The following is a 17,712-nucleotide window of genomic DNA, read 5'->3' as shown; positions in this document are numbered from 1 at the left end:
AGAATATCTCGCCACCTTTGGTGGGGCAATTTCTGCAGGCAGCTTTGGTTTTCCTGAACTCTGTATTCTAGGAAAAAGTGTGCTATATGTCTTCAGAGAGCATTGAAGAGATCCATTGGCACTGTTATAAACCATGAATGTTTTAGAGTTTGGAAGCATACATTAATTTATCAACTTTGACTTGTAGCTGTCTGTGGTTTCAAGTTTAAGGTGTTTTTCAAGGAAAGTCTGCTTAATCCAACACATATGGGACATCAGTTTGACCTGTTGAGTTGTTCTTCACAGCTTTAGGAGGCTTACCACCATGGCACAAGTTGAACTTCAACTGCATCAGAGTCCTCTTAGTTGAGGTTGTTTTTCAGTTTTGTTATTTTTGGGTTTTCTGTTGATGTGGTATTTTATGAGTTTCTTGAAAGTTCTAGTAATAGCAGGACAAGGTAAGGGTAACAGATTGAATGCTGCGTTCTTTCTGTGGCTTGGGTCAGAAAGTTGATGGGATAGATGCTTCGACTCTTATAGATCTGTAGAAGAGTTCCTACTTGAGTTTCTATCTCAGAGTTCTTGTGCTCCAGGCAATATGATGATAGCTCTGAGCTGTCAGTTGTGCAAGTAAATTTCCTCACTGATGACACCGTTGAAGCCCAGTGGTTGTGACTGTACATTGGAAGTGGTAAGGTCTTTGAATCCCTAGAATGAATTTATCCCTGATCGTCGTGCTTTGAAGTGACTATTTCACTTCCAAGTTCTCCATATCCTGGAGAGGGGAGATCTTCTGTAGATGTAAGGAGTAGACATTTTAGTTTGAGTCAGTTTGAATCAGTTATGGCCTTTTCAGTCATGCAGCACCCCTCCTTGGCCAGAGTCTCAGATGTGCCGTATTTCATTGCTAGGTCTTAATTTTCTTCTGTTCCATGGTTATATCAATGAAAGGCAGTTAATTTTGCACTGCTTCCAAAGTCACAGGGTCAGCATTGGTTTATAATGATTTGCGAGGAAGAGCAAATAACTGGAGGCCAGGAGTTTCCATAGAAATTTGTGACTGTGAGGTCGGTGGACTCTGGCATTGTAGAAAATCTACAGATGGTCAGAGTTGGTAACTTTGTGTTTGAAGGCATCGATGTTCTGGATCAGTTCTGCAGGGTTTGGGACCAAAGAATTTTGCAGTGGACACTTTTAAACCCTGCCGAACATCTTAGCCATAAACAGACACACATGTATAAGTTTGGTCATACATCTGTGAGTAGCAGAAGAGAAGAAAAGGGACAAACACGATATTCATGTATGAGAAAGCATGTATTTTAACTTGTTATACGTGTAACCCTGAGAGTATGTAAAGTGAGCCTGTTTGCTCTAAATTTCTCAGATGGAGTTGCCATGGAGAGAATGCAACGCGGATCGCAAGATGTTTACTGTGTTCCATCGCACTCAGAGATGCAAGGGAGCCCTTGGAATTGGTGCAGCCACGTGTCCTAAGGAAACCGGAGATCGCTCAGGCAGTAAGCATTTTTTGGCCAAGGTTAGGGAGATGATCGAGGGAATTTTATAGGGGGCAAGGCCTATTTCTCGTTATTCACCAATGACATGCAGAGGTCCACTTCTTGTGCACATTGACCTTTTTCCACTGTCAATGGTGTGGCTCTTTATGCTTGTCATTGCTGGAGACTTTTGAGCGCATTGGCTGTGCAACTGCTCAACCTGTAGGTTCACAAGGGCAAGTGCCTATGAACGTGCATGGATCGATGATGTCTCCCACCTAAACATTCCTTGGAAAAGCTGAACAAAATGAGTGAAAACTCTACCGTCTCGCTTATCGAACTGAGGTCCAGCACGTTTCATCAAGCCACAGAAACGAGTGAGGGATCATGAGCATTTGTTCATACTCCTGCCAGTAAGAAGTGCCTGTACCTTTGGAAGTGTCGGTCTCACGGGCAGTGCAAACATTTTCTCAGGTAGACGTCCTCGACTAGCAGATTCCCTGGTGGAATGGCTGCTCCTGAGTGCAAGGTTGCCAGATCCTGTGTGTTTTATTCCAGTAGGTGATTGTGGAGGTAGCATAGGAAGGGTAGTCCCTCAAGTGGCTGCGTTCTTGCATTTATGCTTGTCATTGCTGGAGACTTTTGAGCGCATTGGCTGTGCAACTGCTCAACCTGTAGGTTCACAAGGGCAAGTGCCTATGAACGTGCATGGATCGATGATGACTCTATCAGGTCACACAGTTAGTCATACAAGTTGTTTCTTGGTTTGGTGACTGAAATTGACTGCCAGCAGTGTTTGAGCAGCATGAATAGGAAATTGAGATGGGACATTATCCATACTCACTTCATTCACAAACAGTGTGGTGACTTGTTTTCTAGAAATTGACTTGTCCATCTCTTTAGAATGGGAATTCTGATGCTCTCCTGCTTGATGACCCTGGTTAGGTGAACAGAGTCTATCTTGTGATACAATTGTACGACTTTTTGTGTATCAGTAGCCTTTTTTGTTTTTTTCTGGTGCAGTCTCACCTTTTACCTGCACTTCATGAGGAACTTAAGATATGGTTCGTGGTGTCCCAAAGGGAATGTCTGGCGGCCATTAGTAGGGTATTTCTGCAGGCAGCTTTTGTTTACCTGGAGTCAGTAGTCCCGTGAGTAAGCCTGCTATTGAGTGTCTTGAGAGGGCATTGAAGAGCTGCATGGACACAGTGCTGTCAACCGTGGAAGTTTTAGAGTTAGGAAGGATGTATTCATTTCTCTACTTTCACTTGTAGCCCCCTGAGCTTTCAAGTTAAGGAGTTTTTCTCATAGTCTGATTTCACCCCACACATATGGGACGTCAGTTTGAACAATATAGCTGTTCTTTGCAAATCTAGGAGGCTCACTACCATGGTAGAAATGGCACTTAAACTGCATCAAAGTACTTCAGTTAAGGTTTTTTGGGTTTTTTTTTTCCTTTCCAATTTCGTCATTGGGGGGTGTTCTGTTGATGTGGTATTTTATGTGTTTCTTGAAAATTCTAGTAATAGTGTATGGTGCTACATGCCTTCTGTGGGTTAGGTCAGAAGGGTCCTGGGACAGTCATTTCAACTCTTGAGGATCTATAGTAGGTTTCCTCCTTGAGTTTCTATGTCAGGGTTCTTGTGCTCCAGACAACATGATGATAGCTCTGAGTAGTCAGTTGTGGGAGTGAGGTTCCTTGGTGGTCACAGCAGTGAAGCCCAGTGGTTGTCACTGCATTGAAAGTGGTGGTGTCTTTGAATCTCTGGAAGGAATTTATTGTAGACCATTGTGTATTGGAGGTGCCTGGGTAATGAGGGTTCTGTGTTGTCCTGGAGAAGGGAGGTTTTCTGTAGTTGTAATGAGGCAGAACATGATTTGTGTTAGCCATGAACTCTTTGTCATGCAGCTTGGCTCCATTTGGGCCAGTGTCCCAGAGTTGCCATATTTTGTTGCCGGGTTTTCGTTTTCTGGGACTACATGGGTTTACCACCCAAACGCAGTTCGTTTTGCACTGCTTGCAGAGTCCCAATGTCGGCATTTTTTTGTAGCATTTTTCAAGGAAGAGAGCATATGTAAAGGCTAGGAATTTCTATGGAAATTTGTGCCGGAAAGGTGAAAGGGCTTAGGCACTGTGTGAAATCCAGAAGTGGTCATAGTTGGCAACTGTGTTTCCAGGCATCGGTGCTCTGGAGCATGTGTGCAGGATTGGGACCAGAGAATTGTGCAGAGTTGATGCTCTTATACCCCCGGAAGCTCTCAGGCACACACACACATACATGTTCCAATTTGGTCATACCTCCATGAATACAAGAAGAGAAGAATAGGGACAAACATGAAATTCATGTATGAGAAAGCATGTATTTACACTTGTTATGCATGTAACCCTGAAACCATTTTGCTCTACCCTTCTCAGGAAGAGTTGTCATGGAGAGAATGCAACGCGGATCGCAAGATGTTTTCTGTGTTCCGTCGCACCCAGAGATGAAAGGGAGCCCTTGGAATTGGTGCGGCCACATGTCCTAAGGAAACTGGAGATTTCTCAGGCAGTAAGCATTTTTTGGCCAAGGTTAGGGAGATGAGTGAGGGAATTTTGTAGGGGCAAGGCCTTTTTCTTGTTGTTCATCAGTGACATGCAGAGGTCCACTTCTTGTGCACATTGGCCCTTTTCCAGTGTCAATGGTGTGGCTCTTTATGCTTGTCATTGCTGGAGACTTTTGAGCGCTTTGGCTGTGCAACTGCTCAACCTGTAGGTTCACAAGGGCAAGTGCCTATGAACGTGCATGGATCGATGATGACTCCCACCCAAACATTCCTTGGAAAAGCTGAACAAAATGAGTGAAAACTCTCTACCGTCTCGCTCGTCGAACTGAGGTCCAGCACGTTTCATTAAGTCATAGAAACGAGTGAGGGACCACGTGCATTTGTTCATGCTCCTGCCAGTAAGAAGTGCCTGTACCTTTGGAAGTGTCGGTCTCACGGGCAGTGCAAACATTTTCTCAGGTAGACGTCCTCGACTAGCAGACTCCCTGGTGGAATGGCTGCTCTTGAGCGCAAGGTTGCCAGATCCTGTGTGTTTTATTCCAGTAGGTGATTGTGGAGGTAGCATAGGAAGGGTAGTCCCTCAAGTGGCTGCGTTCTTGCATTTTTGTCCATCAGGTTATCCCGTTGACTGCATGTCACTGCTTGAAGGGAAACAGAGACTCTTCCGTGATGCAGAGACCCTATCAGGTCACACAGTTAGTCATACAAGTTGTTTCTTGGTTTGGTGACTGAAATTGACTGCCAGCAGTGTTTGAGCAGCATGAATAGGAAATTGAGATGGGACATTATCCATACTCACTTCATTCACAAACAGTGTGGTGACTTGTTTTCTAGAAATTGACTTGTCCATCTCTTTAGAATGGGAATTCTGATGCTCTCCTGCTTGATGACACTGGTCAGGTGAACAGAGAGTGTAGCTTATGATCTGATTATATGTCCTGTTGTGTATCAGTAGCCTTTTTTGTTTTTTTCTGGTGCTGTCTTACCTTTCACCTGTGCTTCTAGGAGGACTTAAGGTATGGTTCGTGGGGTCCCAAAGGGAATGTCTAGCAGCCATTGGTAGGGTATTTCTGCAGGCAGCTTTTGTTTACCTGGATTCTATAGTCCAGTGAGTAAGCCTGCTTATGAGTGTCTTGAGAGGGCATTGAAGAGGTGAATGGGCACAGTATTGTCAACCATGGAAGTTTTAGAATTTGGAAGCATATATTCTTTTCTCTAGTTTGACTAGTCACCCACTGAGGTTTCAAGTTTGAGGAGTTTTTCTTAGAAAGTCTGCTTCACCCCCACACATATGGGAAGTCAGTTTGAGCAGGAGAAGTGTTCACTGCAAATCTAGGAGGCTCACTACTATGGTAGAAATGGCACTTAAACTGCATCAAAGTCCTCTAATTGAGTTTTGTTTTTTCTTCAGTTTTGTCATTTGTGGGTATTCTGTTGATGTAGTTTATGTGTTTCTTGAAAATTATACTAATAGAAGATAATGTATGATTTAACAGATTGTGCCTTTGGTGGGTTTGGGCAGAAGGGTCCTGGGATAGTCATTTCAACTCTTGAGGATCATAGTAGGTGTCCTCTTTGAGTTTCTATGTCAGAGTTCTTGTGCTCCAGACGACATGATGATAGCTCCGAGTTGGCACTTGTGGGAGTGAGGTTCCTTGGCGGTCACAGCAGTGAAGCCCAGTGGTTGTGACTGCGTTGGAAGTGGTAACATGTTTGAATCTCTGGAAGGGATTTATCGTGGACCATTGTGTATTGGATGTGCCCATGTTAATGAGTATTCTCTGTTGTCTTGGAGAGGGGAGGTTTTCTACAGTTGTAATGAGACAGGACATGGTTTGTGTCAGCAATGGCCTCTTTGTCGTGCACATCGGCTCCATTTGGGCCAGTGTCCCAGAGTTCCCATATTTTATCACTGAGTTTTTATTTTCTGGTGTTTCCTGGGTTTATCAACCAAAGGCAGTTCGTTTTGCACTGTTTGCAGAGTCCCACTGTTGGTGTTGGTTTGTAGTGTTTTTCAAGGAGGAGTGCATAAGTAAAGGCTAGGAATTTCTATGGAAATTTGTGTTGGAAAGGTGAAAGAGCTTAGGCATTGTGTGAAATCCAGAAGTGGTCATAGTTGGCAACTTTATGTTTGCAGGCATCAGTGTTCTGGAGCATGTGTGCAGGGTTGGGACCAGAGAATTGTGCAGAATTGACACTTTTATACCCTCTGGTAGCTCTCAGGCATACACAGACATACATGTTCCAATTTGGTCGTAGCTCCATAAATTCCAGAAGAGAAGGAAAGGGACAAACGTGATATTAACGTATGAGAAAGCATGTATTTGCACTTGTTATGCGTGTAACCCTGAAACCATCTCAAGTGATCCTGTGTTTGCTCTCAACTTCTCAGGTGGAGTTGCCATGGAGAGGATGCAACGCGGATCGCAAGATGTTTCCTGTGTTCCATCGCACCCAGAGATGCAAGGGAGCCCTTGGAATTGGTGTGGCCACATGTCCTAAGGAAACTGGAGATTTCTCAGGCAGTAAGCATTTTTTGGCCAAGGTTAGGGAGATGATTGAGGGAATTTTGTAGGGGCAAGGCCTTTTTCTCGTTCTTCATCAGTGACATGCAGAGGTCCACTTCTTGTGCACATTGGCCCTTTTCCAGTGTCAGTAGCATGGCTCTTTATGCTCGCCAGTGCCGGAGACTTTTGAGCACTTTGGCTATGCAGGTGCTCAACCTGTAGGTTCACAAGGGCAAGTGCCTGTGAACGTGCATGGATCGATGATGACTCCCACCTAAACATTCCTTGGAAAAGCTGAACAAAATGAGTGAAAACTCTCTACCGTCTCACTCAGCATGTTTCATCAAGGTGGGGAAACGAGTGAGGGACCACGTGCATTTGTTCATACTCCTGCCAGTAAGAAGTGCCTGAACCTTTGGAAGCCTCGGTCTCATGGGCAATGGAAACATTTTCTCAGGTAGTCGTCTAGGAGTAGCAGATTCCTGAGTGGAATGGCTGGTCTTTAGTTCAAGGTTGCCTGGAAATGTGTGTTTTGTTCAAGTAGGTGATTTTGGAGGTGGCATAGGAGCAGCACTCCCTCATGTGGCTGTGTTCTTGCATTTTTGTTGTTCACGTTAGCCTGTTGACTGCATGCCACTACTCAAAGTGAAACAGGGACTCATCAGTCATGCTGAGACCCCATCAAGTCACACAGTTGTCACATGTTTTATTGTTCTCGGTTTGTTGACAGAATTTGCCTGTCAACAGTATTCGGGTAACATGAGTAGGAAATTGAGATGGGGCATATCCATACTCACTTCAGGAGCAAAAACAGTGCAGTCCCACGTTTTCCAGAAATTGATTTTTCCATTTCTAGATAGGGAATCTAAATGCTCCCCTGCTTGATGACCCTTTTCAGGTGATCACAGGTTTGTAGATTGTGATTTGATTGTATGTCCTTTTGTGTATCATGAGCTGTTTTTTCTCCTGGGATTGCCATCCCTTTCTCATGGGAAATGGAAAGTATGGTGAGTATTGCCCCAAAGGCAATGTCTGGCAGCCGTTGGTAGAGTTTTTCTCCGGAAGGCTTGTTTACCTGGAGTCTATATTCCAGTGAGTAAGCATGATAAGTGTCTTCAGAGGGCATTAAAGAGGTACATGGGCACAGCATTGTCAACCATGGATGAATGAGTGTCCAGGTGACATAGGTAACACGGTCCCGCAGCCTGGTTCTATGTTGGCCTTTTTTTTTTGTCCTTCGAGCATACTCCTTAGCTGCCAGTCCCTTTTACAATGAAAGAGAGCCATATCGGTTATGGTTAGAACCTCATACCATGGAATTAGCAAGATCTTCCTGCAGTTTTTCATTGAGCAAGGAAAAGGAGTGCTATTTGGAATGCATAAAATGAAAAGCAGTATTTGGTGACCATATAGCTATACTCATTTCACGCAAGAACCAATCCAGTCACATCATTTCAAACCATTGCCTTGCCTATGGCTATGGCAACATGCTGTAGTGACTGTTGGCCATGGGAAGAATGCAAGAGGAAAAATTTCTCAAAAAGTGTTTATGTGTCCTGAAGTGTGTTTGGCAGAGCATCTTTTTCCTGACTTTGGCCTAGGTGTTTCTGGGTTTTTCAATTTGGTAGTCAGTAGTTTGAGATACAGTTCCTGGAGGGAATGTGTGCATGCGCATGGTGGAGTGTAGTTTGGCATTCCACATTTAATTACCTTCTGTGTGTTTTCCCAGGTTGTTAGCTTGGTTGTTGTCTTTATGGAGCCTTGAAGTGATCCATAGGCATACGCTAGTCTTTTATCATTAAAGTTCAAATGCAAGCATTCATTCATGTCTCCAGTTTTCCCGTTCTCCCTATCTTACCCCCAGGGATTTTGAATATGTGACTTGGTCCTGGAAGTCAGGGAAGCAGGCTGCATAATGTCTGGGCTATTCACTAGCATGGGAAGAATTATACCTTACCTTCATCAGTTCAAGTCCAATGTCTTCCAAAGATACAACACTAGTGTTGCTATCACACTCATTTTGAAGTAGAAGGTAGAGAAAGAGGCAGGTGTTTTTAAAGAAAGCCATTTGTCAAACGCACACAGCACCTTTTAGCATCCACGAGTGGTCAAGATAGGTACATTTATGTTGCTGGTGATTGCCTTTCAGGTGTAACCATGCTGGGTTTTTGACCAGGTGATTTCCTAGACAGATCTTTGGTACCATGTTTCATAGTTCTATGAAAACAAACATGTGCTATGTAGCACACATGCATATATGTATGATGTCACTCAGCAATACATACATTCTGCCATATTCAAAGTCAATGAAGTATAGCCACAGGCAATCCACCTGGGAAACCAATGGTGTTTTGATTGTTGCCTGTGTTGTACTTGTGTCAGGATCTAAGGAGTGCCTCTCTTTCCTCTTACACTTTTCAGATGGAGTTTGTCTGGAATGGAAGCCAAGTGGATTGAAGGAAATTCCAGGTTGCCTTTCAATCCCACAGAGGGTATGGAGTCACTGGACGGATGGCGGCGTCAGGTCTGAGCATAGGTGTTGAATCGCCTAGGGAGGGTCAGTATATTTGTGCTGGGATAGAATTCTCACGAGGATTCCATAGGCCTGCAGTGACCTATTTTTTCCTGTGTCATTAATGGCATGTGGAATTTCACCTCTTAAAGGGATTGACTCCTGTTTTCCCTCAATACGTTGGCCCTGGAGCTCCATATTGTTGGCAGTCTTTTGAGTTCTTCACCTGTCCAAAAGGACAGGCTACACCTTAAACAATCCAGTGCTTGTGAATGTGCTTGGATCGATGATGACTTCCACATATTCATTCCTTGGAAATCTGAACAAAATGAGTGAAAACCCCCTACCGTCTCACTCATCAACCTGAGGTCCAGCACACTGATTTTCTGGCCAATACACGATTGAGGAACAACATCCATTGCCTCCTTTTTGTGGCCCCAAATTCTGCCAGAACTTCTGGAGGTGCCCAGCTTTGTGCCCAGGGTGGCTTCCAGTCCTTCTTACCTCATTGGCTAGCAGAGTCCTTGCTAGGTTGGCCACAGAGTGAGGGCAAGCTTGAGCACACATGTACAGGTTGATTGAGGACACAAGGGAGTGTCTAGGTGGCCTAGGCCCCGTGATCCTGCAGCATGAGTCTGTTCTGACCTGTTTTTGGCACTTCGGGCATACCCCTAACTACCAGTCCCTAATACATGGGAAGACAGTCTCATAGGCTATGCTTAGAGTCTCATGTGATGCAATTAGCAAGATCATTTCACATTTTTTCATTGAGCAAGAAAAAGGGGTGTCAGACGGGATACTTGGAATGAAAAACAATATGTAATGGCTGTGTAGCTATGCTCATTTCATGAAAGAACAAATCTAGTCACATGCATTTGAATCATTGCCTTGTGTATGGCTATGGAAACGTGCCATAGCATCTGTTGGCCATGGGAAGAAGGTAAGGGAGAATTGCTAATAACGTGTTTATGTGTCCTAAATTGTGTTTGGTGGAGGATTTTTTCCTTAAGTTTTGCCTGTGTGTTTCTGTGCTTTTCAGTTTGGAAGTGAGGAGTCTGAGATACAGTTCCTGGAAGGGAATTTGCAGATGTATGTGGGTGTGTTTAGTTTGTCCTTTGACCTTGAATGGCCTACTGTGAATATCTCAAAGTTGTTAGCTCGGTTGTTGTCTTTATGGAGTGTTGAAGAGATCCATTGGCATAGGCTTGCCTTCCGTTGTTAAAGTCCAACTGGGAGCATTCATTCATGTCTCCAGTTTGCCCATTCCCCACCCGCCCCCCATGGTTCTCCGGAAAGGTGTTGTTCGAGGAAGGCCTATCTCACTCGTCAGCACAGGGAATATATGACTTGGCATTGGTGCACTTAGTCCTGGAAGTCAGGGCAATGAGCTGCATAGCATCTGGGCATTTCACTGGCAGGGGAAGAGTTGTACCTTACCTTCATCAGAATTTCCTCAGTTGTGGGGGACATTCATTTCATTGGTTTCTGCTGCCATTATGGTTGAAGAAGTTCAGCCGTTTTAGAAGTGATAGATGATATATTGACGTCTGCCTGTTTCAATCATGTAAGTTCAGGATAATCTTGGTTTTCATCCTTTTGTTGTTGGAATTGTACATAGCAGGCTCTTCACCTGGGAAACCAGTGGTGTTGTGATTGCTGCCTGTGTTGTACTTGTGTCTGGATCTCAGGAATGCCTCTCTTTCCTCTTACACTTTTCAGATGGAGGTTCTCTGGAAAGAAAGCCAGGTGGATCCAAGGAAATTCCAGGTTGCCTTTCAATCTCACAGAGGTTATGGAGTTACTGGACTAATGACGGCCTTGGGTCTGAATGCAGGCTATGGATCGCCCAGGGCAGGTCAGTATACTTGTGCCAGAATGGAATTCTCACGAGGATTCCATAGGCCTGCAGTGACGTGTTCTTCCCACATTATTAATGGCATGTGGAAGTTCTCCTCTTGAGTGGATTGACTCCTGTCTTCGCTCATTGCATTGGTCGTGAAGCTCCATGTTGCTGGCAGTGTTTTGAGTTGTCCAAAATGACAGGCTACACCTTGAACAATCCAGTGCTTATAAATGTGCTTGGATCGATGATGACTTCCACTTATACATTCCTTGGAAATCTGAACAAAATGAGTGAAAAACCCCTACCGTCTGACTCATCAACCTGAGGTCTGGCACATTGATTCTGGCCAGTTACACGAGTGAGGGGCGACATCCATTCGCTCTCCTTCGTGGCCCCAAATTCTGCCAGAACTTACGGAAGTGCCCAGTTTTGCACACATGGTGACATCCATTCCTATAGACCTCATTGACTAGCATATTCCTTGCTGGGTTGGCCACACAACGAGGGCAAACTCGTGCACACATGTACAGGTTGAATGAGCACACGAGTGAGTGAGTGTCTAGGCAGTACAGGCCCCGTGAACCAGCAGCCTGGGTCTGTCCTGGCCTGTTTTGGGTCCTTTGGGCATACCAGCTAGCTGCCAGTCCCTACTACTACAAGGAAAGGGCCTCATAGGTTATGCAAGAGTCTCATGTCATGCAATTAGGAAGATCTTTCTATATTTTTTTATTGGACAAGAAAAAAAAGTCTCAGATAGGATACGTACAACGAAAAACAATATGTGATGGTCATGTACCCTGCACGTTTTTCACCTAAGAACCAGCTCAGTCATGGGGATTCGAATCATTGCCTTGTGTATGGCTATGTAAACGGACCATGGCGTCTGCTGGGCATGGGAAGAAGGAAAGAGGGAGGATTGCTAATAAAGTGTTTATGTTTCCTAAAGTGTGTCTGGCAGAGGATTTTTCCCTATGGTTGGCCTGTGTGTTTCTATTTGGAAGTGAGGGGTCTGATGTATAGTTCCTGGAAGGTGTGTGCAGATGTGCGTGGGTGAGTGTAGTTTGTCCTTTGACCTTGAATGGCCTACTGAGGATATTTCTGAGTTCTTAGCTCAGTTGTTGTCTTTATGGAGCATTGAAGAGATCCATTGGCATTGGTTTGCCTTCCATCGTTAAAGTCCAGCTGGGGGCATTCATTCGTCTCTCCAGTTTGCCCATTCTCCCTCCATGGTTCTTCCAGGAAGGTGTTTTTCAAGGAAGGCCTATCTCACTTGTCAGCACAGGGAATATATGACTTGGCATTGGTGCACTTAGTCCTGGAAGTCAGGGCAATGAGCTGCATAGCATTTGGGCATTTCACTGGCAGAGGAAGAGTTGTACCTTACCTTCATCAGAATCTCCTCAGTTGTGGGGGACGTTCACTTCGTTGGTGTCTGCTGTCTTTGTAGTTGAGGAAGTTTAGATGTTTTAGGGGTGATAGATGATATGTTGACATCTGCCTGTTTCAGTCATGTAAGTTCAGGATGATCTTGGCTTTCATCCTTTTGTCCTTGGGATTGTATGTAGCAAAAATTGCAACTTGGGGTTAGACTGCAGGGTGGTTGTGTGGCCTGCATGGAGGTGATACCTGTGTGTGGTGAGGAGAGTGGTGAAGTGTCCTGTGCTGCCACAGCATTGAAGCTCAGAGAATGTGGAAAGGCAAGTAAAGTGAGAATTGGCCCAGTTCCCTGTTAGAGACACAAGCCCCCAATATTGTTCCTACCCATTGAGCTCTCGGCTGAGGCTTGCACCTGGGCGTAGCTAGGGGCTTTTTCTCTTAGTTATGAGGAACAAGGAGCAAGCTTGAATCAGTGTTGACCGTGTAAACCTAGCAGCTTCTGCTTCTTGTCCTATTTACCAGAGGTGCAGCATGTTTTCCCAGTGTCTGTGGTGCTCGTGAGTGTGTGACCAAGGGCAGTTGAATTCTGACTTTTCCAAACATATAACACCAATGTCACTATCAAACTCATTTTCAGGTAGCAGGTAGAGCAAGAGGCAGGGTGCATTCAAACAAAGCCATTTATCCAGGGCACACGGCCCCTTTTAGCATGCACAAGTGGTCAAGACAGGCACGTTTATGCTCAGGCCATTGCCCTTCAGGTGTTCGCATGTTGGGTTTTTGACCAGGTGGTCGTCCAAAATGAATGTTTTTTACCATGTGACGTAGCTCTCTTAATAGACACACTTGCACAAGCGGACATATATACGTATATTATGTCACTCGTACCTACATGCCTGCCTCTATTCAAAGTCAGTGAAGTACAGCCCCAGGCCATCTTCCTGGGAGAGCAACGGTGTTGTGATTGTTGCCTGTGTTGTACTTGTGTCTGGATCTCAGGAGTGCCTCTCTTTCCTTTTACACTTTTTAGATGGAATTTGTCTGGAATGAAAGCCAAGTGGATTGAAGGAAATTCAAGTTTGCCTTTCAATCCCGCAGAGGGTATGGAGTCACTGGACTAATGGCGGTGTCGGGTCAGAATGCAGGCTATGGATCGCCCAGGGCAGGTCAGTATATTTGTACCTGGACCGAATTCTCATGAGGATTCCATAGGCCAGCAGTGACCTATTTCTTCCCATGACACTGATGGCATGTGGAATTTCACCTCTTGAGGGGATTGGATCCTGTCTACCTCAGTGACTCAGCTCCATGTTGCTGGCAGTCTTTTGAGTTCTTCAGCTGTCCAGAAGGACACACTACACCTTGAACAATCCAGTGCTTATAAATGTGCTTGGATCGATGATGACTTCCACATATACATTCCTTGGAAATCTGAACAAAACGAGTGAAAACCCCCTACCGTCTCGCTCATTGACATGAGGTCCAGCACATTGTCTGATTCTGGCCAGTACATGAGTGAGGGACAACATCTATTGGCTCCTCTTCATGGCCCCAAATTCTGCCAGAACTTCTGGAAGTGCCCAGTTTTGTGCACAGGATAACATCCAGTACTACAGACCGCATTGGGTAGCTGATTCCTTGCTAGGTTGTCCACACAATGAGGGCAAGATTGTGCACACATGTACAGGTTGAATGAGCACTCAAGTGAGTGTCTAGATGGTGTAGTCCCCGTGATTCCAAAGCATGGCTCTGTCCTGCCCTGGTTTTGGTCCTTCCGGCAAGCCTGCTAGCTGCCAATCCCTATTATAAGGAAAAAAAGCCTCATAGGCTGTGCTTGGAGTCTGATGTCACGTAATTAGCAAGATCTTTCCGCATTTTTTATTAGGCAAGGAGAAGGAGTCTCAGACAGGATAAGTAGAATATAAAAACAGTATGTGATGGTTATGTAGCTTTGCTTATTTCAGGCAAAAACCAATCCAGTCATATGGATCTGAATCATTGTCTTGTCTTTGGCTATGACAACATGCCTTGGCACCTGTTGGCCATAGGAAGAAGGAAGGAGGGAGAATTGCTAATAAAATGTTTATGTGTCCTAACATGTTTGGCAGAAGATTTATTTCCCTAAGGTTTGCCTAGATGTTTCTGTGCTTTTCAGTTGGAAGTGAGGGGTCTGAGATCTTGGAATGGAATGTGCGGATGTGCATGGGTGAATGTAGTCTGTCCTTCAACCTTGAATGGCCTGCTGTGAATATTTCCAAGTTTTAGCTTGGTTGTTGTCTTTATGGAGTGATGAAGAGATCCATTGGCATAGGCTCGCCTTCCGTCGTTAAAGTCCAACTAGGAGTATTCATTCATGTCTCCAGTTTGCCCATTCTCCCTCCATGGTTCTTCAGGGAATGTATTGTTCGAGGAAGCACTATCTCACTTGTCAGTACAGGGAATATATGGCTTGGTTTCAGTGCACTTAGTCCTGGAAGTCAGGGCAATGAGCTGCATAGCATCTGGGCATTTCACTGGCAGGGGAAGAGTTATATCTTACCTTCATCAGAATCTCCTCAGTTGTGGGGGACATTTCATTTCATTGGTTTCTGCTGTCTTTATGGTTGGAGAAGTTTAGCTGTTTTAGGAGTGATAGATGATATGTTGACGTCTGCACATTTCAATCATGCAAAATTAGGATGATCTTGGCATTTATCCTTTTGGCTCCGGGCATATAGTAGGAAGGAATTGGAACTTGAGGTTAGACTGCACGGTGGTTGTGTGGCCTGCATGGAGGTGAGGAGAGTGGTGAAGTGTCCTGTGCTGCCACTGCATTGAAACTCAGAGAATGTGGAAAGGCAAGTAAAATGAGAACTAGCCCAATTCCCTGTTAGAGACACAAGCCCCTAATACCGTTCCTGCCCATTGAGCTCTCGGCTGAGGCTTGCGCCTGGGCGTAGCTAGGGGATTTTTCCCTTAGTTATGAGAAGCAAGGAGCAAGCTTGAACCAGTGTTGACCGTGTAAGCCGGGCAGGTTCTGCTTCTTGTCCTATTTACTAGAGGTGATGCATGTTTTCACAGTGTCTGTATTGCCAGGTGCTCATGAATGTGTGACCAAGGGCAGTTGAATTCCAACTTCTTCCAAAGATATAACATAGATGTTACTGTCAAACTTATTTTCAGGTAGCAGGTAGAGCAAGAGGCAGGGTGCATTCAAACAAAGCCATTTATCCAGGCACACGGCTCCTTTTAGCATGCACAAGTGGTCAAGACGGGCACGTTTATGTTGCAGGTCACTGCTCTTCAGGTGTTCACGTGTTGGGTTTTTGACCAGGTGATTGTTCAAAACGAATGTTTGGTACCGTGTGATGTGGCTCTCTGAATACACGCATGTGCACAAGCACACATACATATGTGTATGATGTAACTCATACCTACATGCATGCCTCTTTGCATATTCAAAATCAATAAAGTATAGCTGCAGGCTGTCCTCCCAGGAAACCAACGGCATTGTGATTGTTGCCTGTTCTGTACTTGTGTCTGGATCTCAGGAGTGACTGTCTTTCCTCTTACCCTTTTCAGATGGAGTTTTTGTGGAATGAAAGCCAAGTGGATTGAAGGAAATTCCAGGTGGCCTTTCAATCCCGTGGAGGGTACAGAGTCACTGGACTAATGGTGGCATCGGGTCTGAATGCAGGCGATGGATCGCCCAGGGCAGGTCAGTATATTTGTGCTGGGACAGAATTCTCACGAGGATTCCATAGACCCACAGTGACCTGTTTCTTCCTGTGTCATTAATGGCATGTGGAATTTCACCTCTTAGGGGGATTGGCTCCTCTCTTCCCTCAATGCCTTGGCCCTGGAGCTCCATATTGCTGGTAGTCTTTTGAGTTCTTCAGCTGTCCAAAAGGACAGACTACACCTTGAACAATCCAGTGCTTATGAATGTGCTTGGATCGATGATGACTTCCACATATACATTCCTTGGAAATCTGAGAAAAATGCGTGAAAACCCCCCACCCTCTCACTCATCGACCTGAGGTGCAACGCATTGTCTGATTCTGGCCAATACAAGAGTGAGGGACAACATCCATTGGCTCCTCTTCGTGGCCCCAAATTCTGCCAGAACTTCTGGAAGTGCCCAGTTTTATGCACAGGATAACATCCAGTGCTACAGACCTCATTGGCTAGCAGATTCCTTGCTGCATTGGCGGCACATTGAGGGCAAGCTTGTGGACACGTGTACAGGTTGAATGAGCACATGAGTGAGTGTCCAGGAAGTATAGGCCCTATGATTCCGTAGCATGGGTCTGTCCTGACCATTTTTTTGTTCTTTGGGCGTACCCCTGCTGCCAGTCCCTACTACTAGGAAAGAAATCACTCATAGGCTATGCTTATAGTCTCATGTCGTGCAGTTAGCAAGATATTTTCGCATTTGTCCATTGGGCGAGGAAAATGAGTGTCAGTTGTAATGTGTAGAACGAAAAACATTATGTGATGTTCACGTAGCTACGCTTATTTCAAGCAAGAATCTGTCCAGTCACATGGTTTCAAATCATTGCCTTGTCAACCATGGAGTGATTTTGTACAAGTTTGAGTGCTGAACTAGGAAATTCTGCATTTATACTTTTTTTTTCGGTGAAATGGTTATGATTCAAAATCTTGATTTTTTTTTTTTTAATGTAGATTCCATCAACCTCTCCTCACATGCCCTCACTGAATTTCATATGAAATCTTGATTTTGTCTTTGGTACCTGTTCCCGTTTGTGGAAGGGATAAGATAATGTAGTTGATAATGGCATCCCAATTTTTAATGAGTTCCTTTTTCCTTTGTTATCTTTATTTCTTTTTTAAGGAACCAGTAACTTAATAGGGTTCATGAAGAGTCTGCACATCCAGACATTGTTAGCATTAATATTCTGGTGATTCATCTGCAGCTTCTCTTACCTTCATTTTCAGTATTTTTCCCTTTTTCCTCTTTTCTTGTACCTCATACAGGAATTCCCAGTGGAGAGTGATGGATTCAGAATTCCTTACCAGTGTGGCAGAAGGAAGTTTGCATCCAGAGAAGGAGGCGCTTGACCTGATGTCACTGAGTCCTCAGCAGTCCGGTTGGTGCAGGTCAGTCTGACAGAGGACAGAGGAACAGGGAATGTCCTCGTAACGGGAGGGCTCAGGGTTTGGCTGCACCCCTCTGCACACTCCCTGACATCCCTGGTCACACATTGTATTGCATATGCAGGTGTCCTGCCTAAATGATAGGGTCCACACTTAGTGGCCTAACTCTGTGCAGCCTCTGCAAATTGACATGTTTTGGAAATCCAGCAGGTTTTAAGTGCTGGGAGTCATTTTTAGGTGGTTGTCTTATTGTCCCATATCATGGCTTTCCTGATTGCCTGCTCCACAATCCATTGCATTACCTTTGAGGCTAACATATATCTGATGTTTAGTTTACACAGATCGGTTCCACAGTGT

At 44.8% G+C, this 17,712-nt stretch overlaps 1 long non-coding RNA gene and 7 other non-coding genes across 9 annotated transcripts in view; all 8 read left to right on the top strand.

The window, feature by feature from the left end:
• Positions 1-9,050, top strand: part of LOC111819802 (uncharacterized) — a 31,072-nt gene extending 22,022 nt beyond the window's left edge. The window contains exons 2-5 of one of the 2 annotated variants that reach the window (XR_002823382.1): positions 1,364-1,496; positions 3,892-4,024; positions 6,412-6,544; positions 8,948-9,050. This is a non-coding gene — a long non-coding RNA (uncharacterized LOC111819802). Of the gene's footprint in view, positions 1-1,242; positions 1,497-3,891; positions 4,025-6,411; positions 6,545-8,947 lie in introns of those variants that run through there. The other variant, XR_002823381.1, reaches the window with a different exon arrangement.
• Positions 1,734-1,824, top strand: LOC111819882 (small nucleolar RNA SNORD116). The gene has a single exon (XR_002823452.1). It is a non-coding gene; the product is annotated as a small nucleolar RNA SNORD116 (small nucleolar RNA).
• LOC111819878 (small nucleolar RNA SNORD116) lies at positions 4,261-4,353 on the top strand. The gene has a single exon (XR_002823448.1). It is a non-coding gene; the product is annotated as a small nucleolar RNA SNORD116 (small nucleolar RNA).
• LOC111819820 (small nucleolar RNA SNORD116) lies at positions 6,781-6,868 on the top strand. The gene has a single exon (XR_002823397.1). It is a non-coding gene; the product is annotated as a small nucleolar RNA SNORD116 (small nucleolar RNA).
• A 268-nt stretch (positions 9,051-9,318) lies between the features above and the next one.
• On the top strand, positions 9,319-9,410 carry LOC111819879 (small nucleolar RNA SNORD116). Its single transcript, XR_002823449.1, has one exon. It is a non-coding gene; the product is annotated as a small nucleolar RNA SNORD116 (small nucleolar RNA).
• Positions 9,411-11,119: 1,709 nt separating this feature from the next.
• On the top strand, positions 11,120-11,211 carry LOC111819881 (small nucleolar RNA SNORD116). The gene has a single exon (XR_002823451.1). It is a non-coding gene; the product is annotated as a small nucleolar RNA SNORD116 (small nucleolar RNA).
• A 2,439-nt stretch (positions 11,212-13,650) lies between these two features.
• On the top strand, positions 13,651-13,742 carry LOC111819880 (small nucleolar RNA SNORD116). Its single transcript, XR_002823450.1, has one exon. It is a non-coding gene; the product is annotated as a small nucleolar RNA SNORD116 (small nucleolar RNA).
• A 2,448-nt stretch (positions 13,743-16,190) lies between these two features.
• LOC111819821 (small nucleolar RNA SNORD116) lies at positions 16,191-16,282 on the top strand. Its single transcript, XR_002823398.1, has one exon. It is a non-coding gene; the product is annotated as a small nucleolar RNA SNORD116 (small nucleolar RNA).
• Positions 16,283-17,712: the final 1,430 nt, after the last annotated feature.

This window comes from Trichechus manatus, unplaced genomic scaffold, assembly GCF_000243295.1.
Source record: "Trichechus manatus latirostris isolate Lorelei unplaced genomic scaffold, TriManLat1.0 scaffold00019, whole genome shotgun sequence".
Lineage (NCBI taxonomy): Eukaryota > Metazoa > Chordata > Mammalia > Sirenia > Trichechidae > Trichechus > Trichechus manatus.
This window is presented reverse-complemented; position numbering and strand designations above follow the sequence as displayed.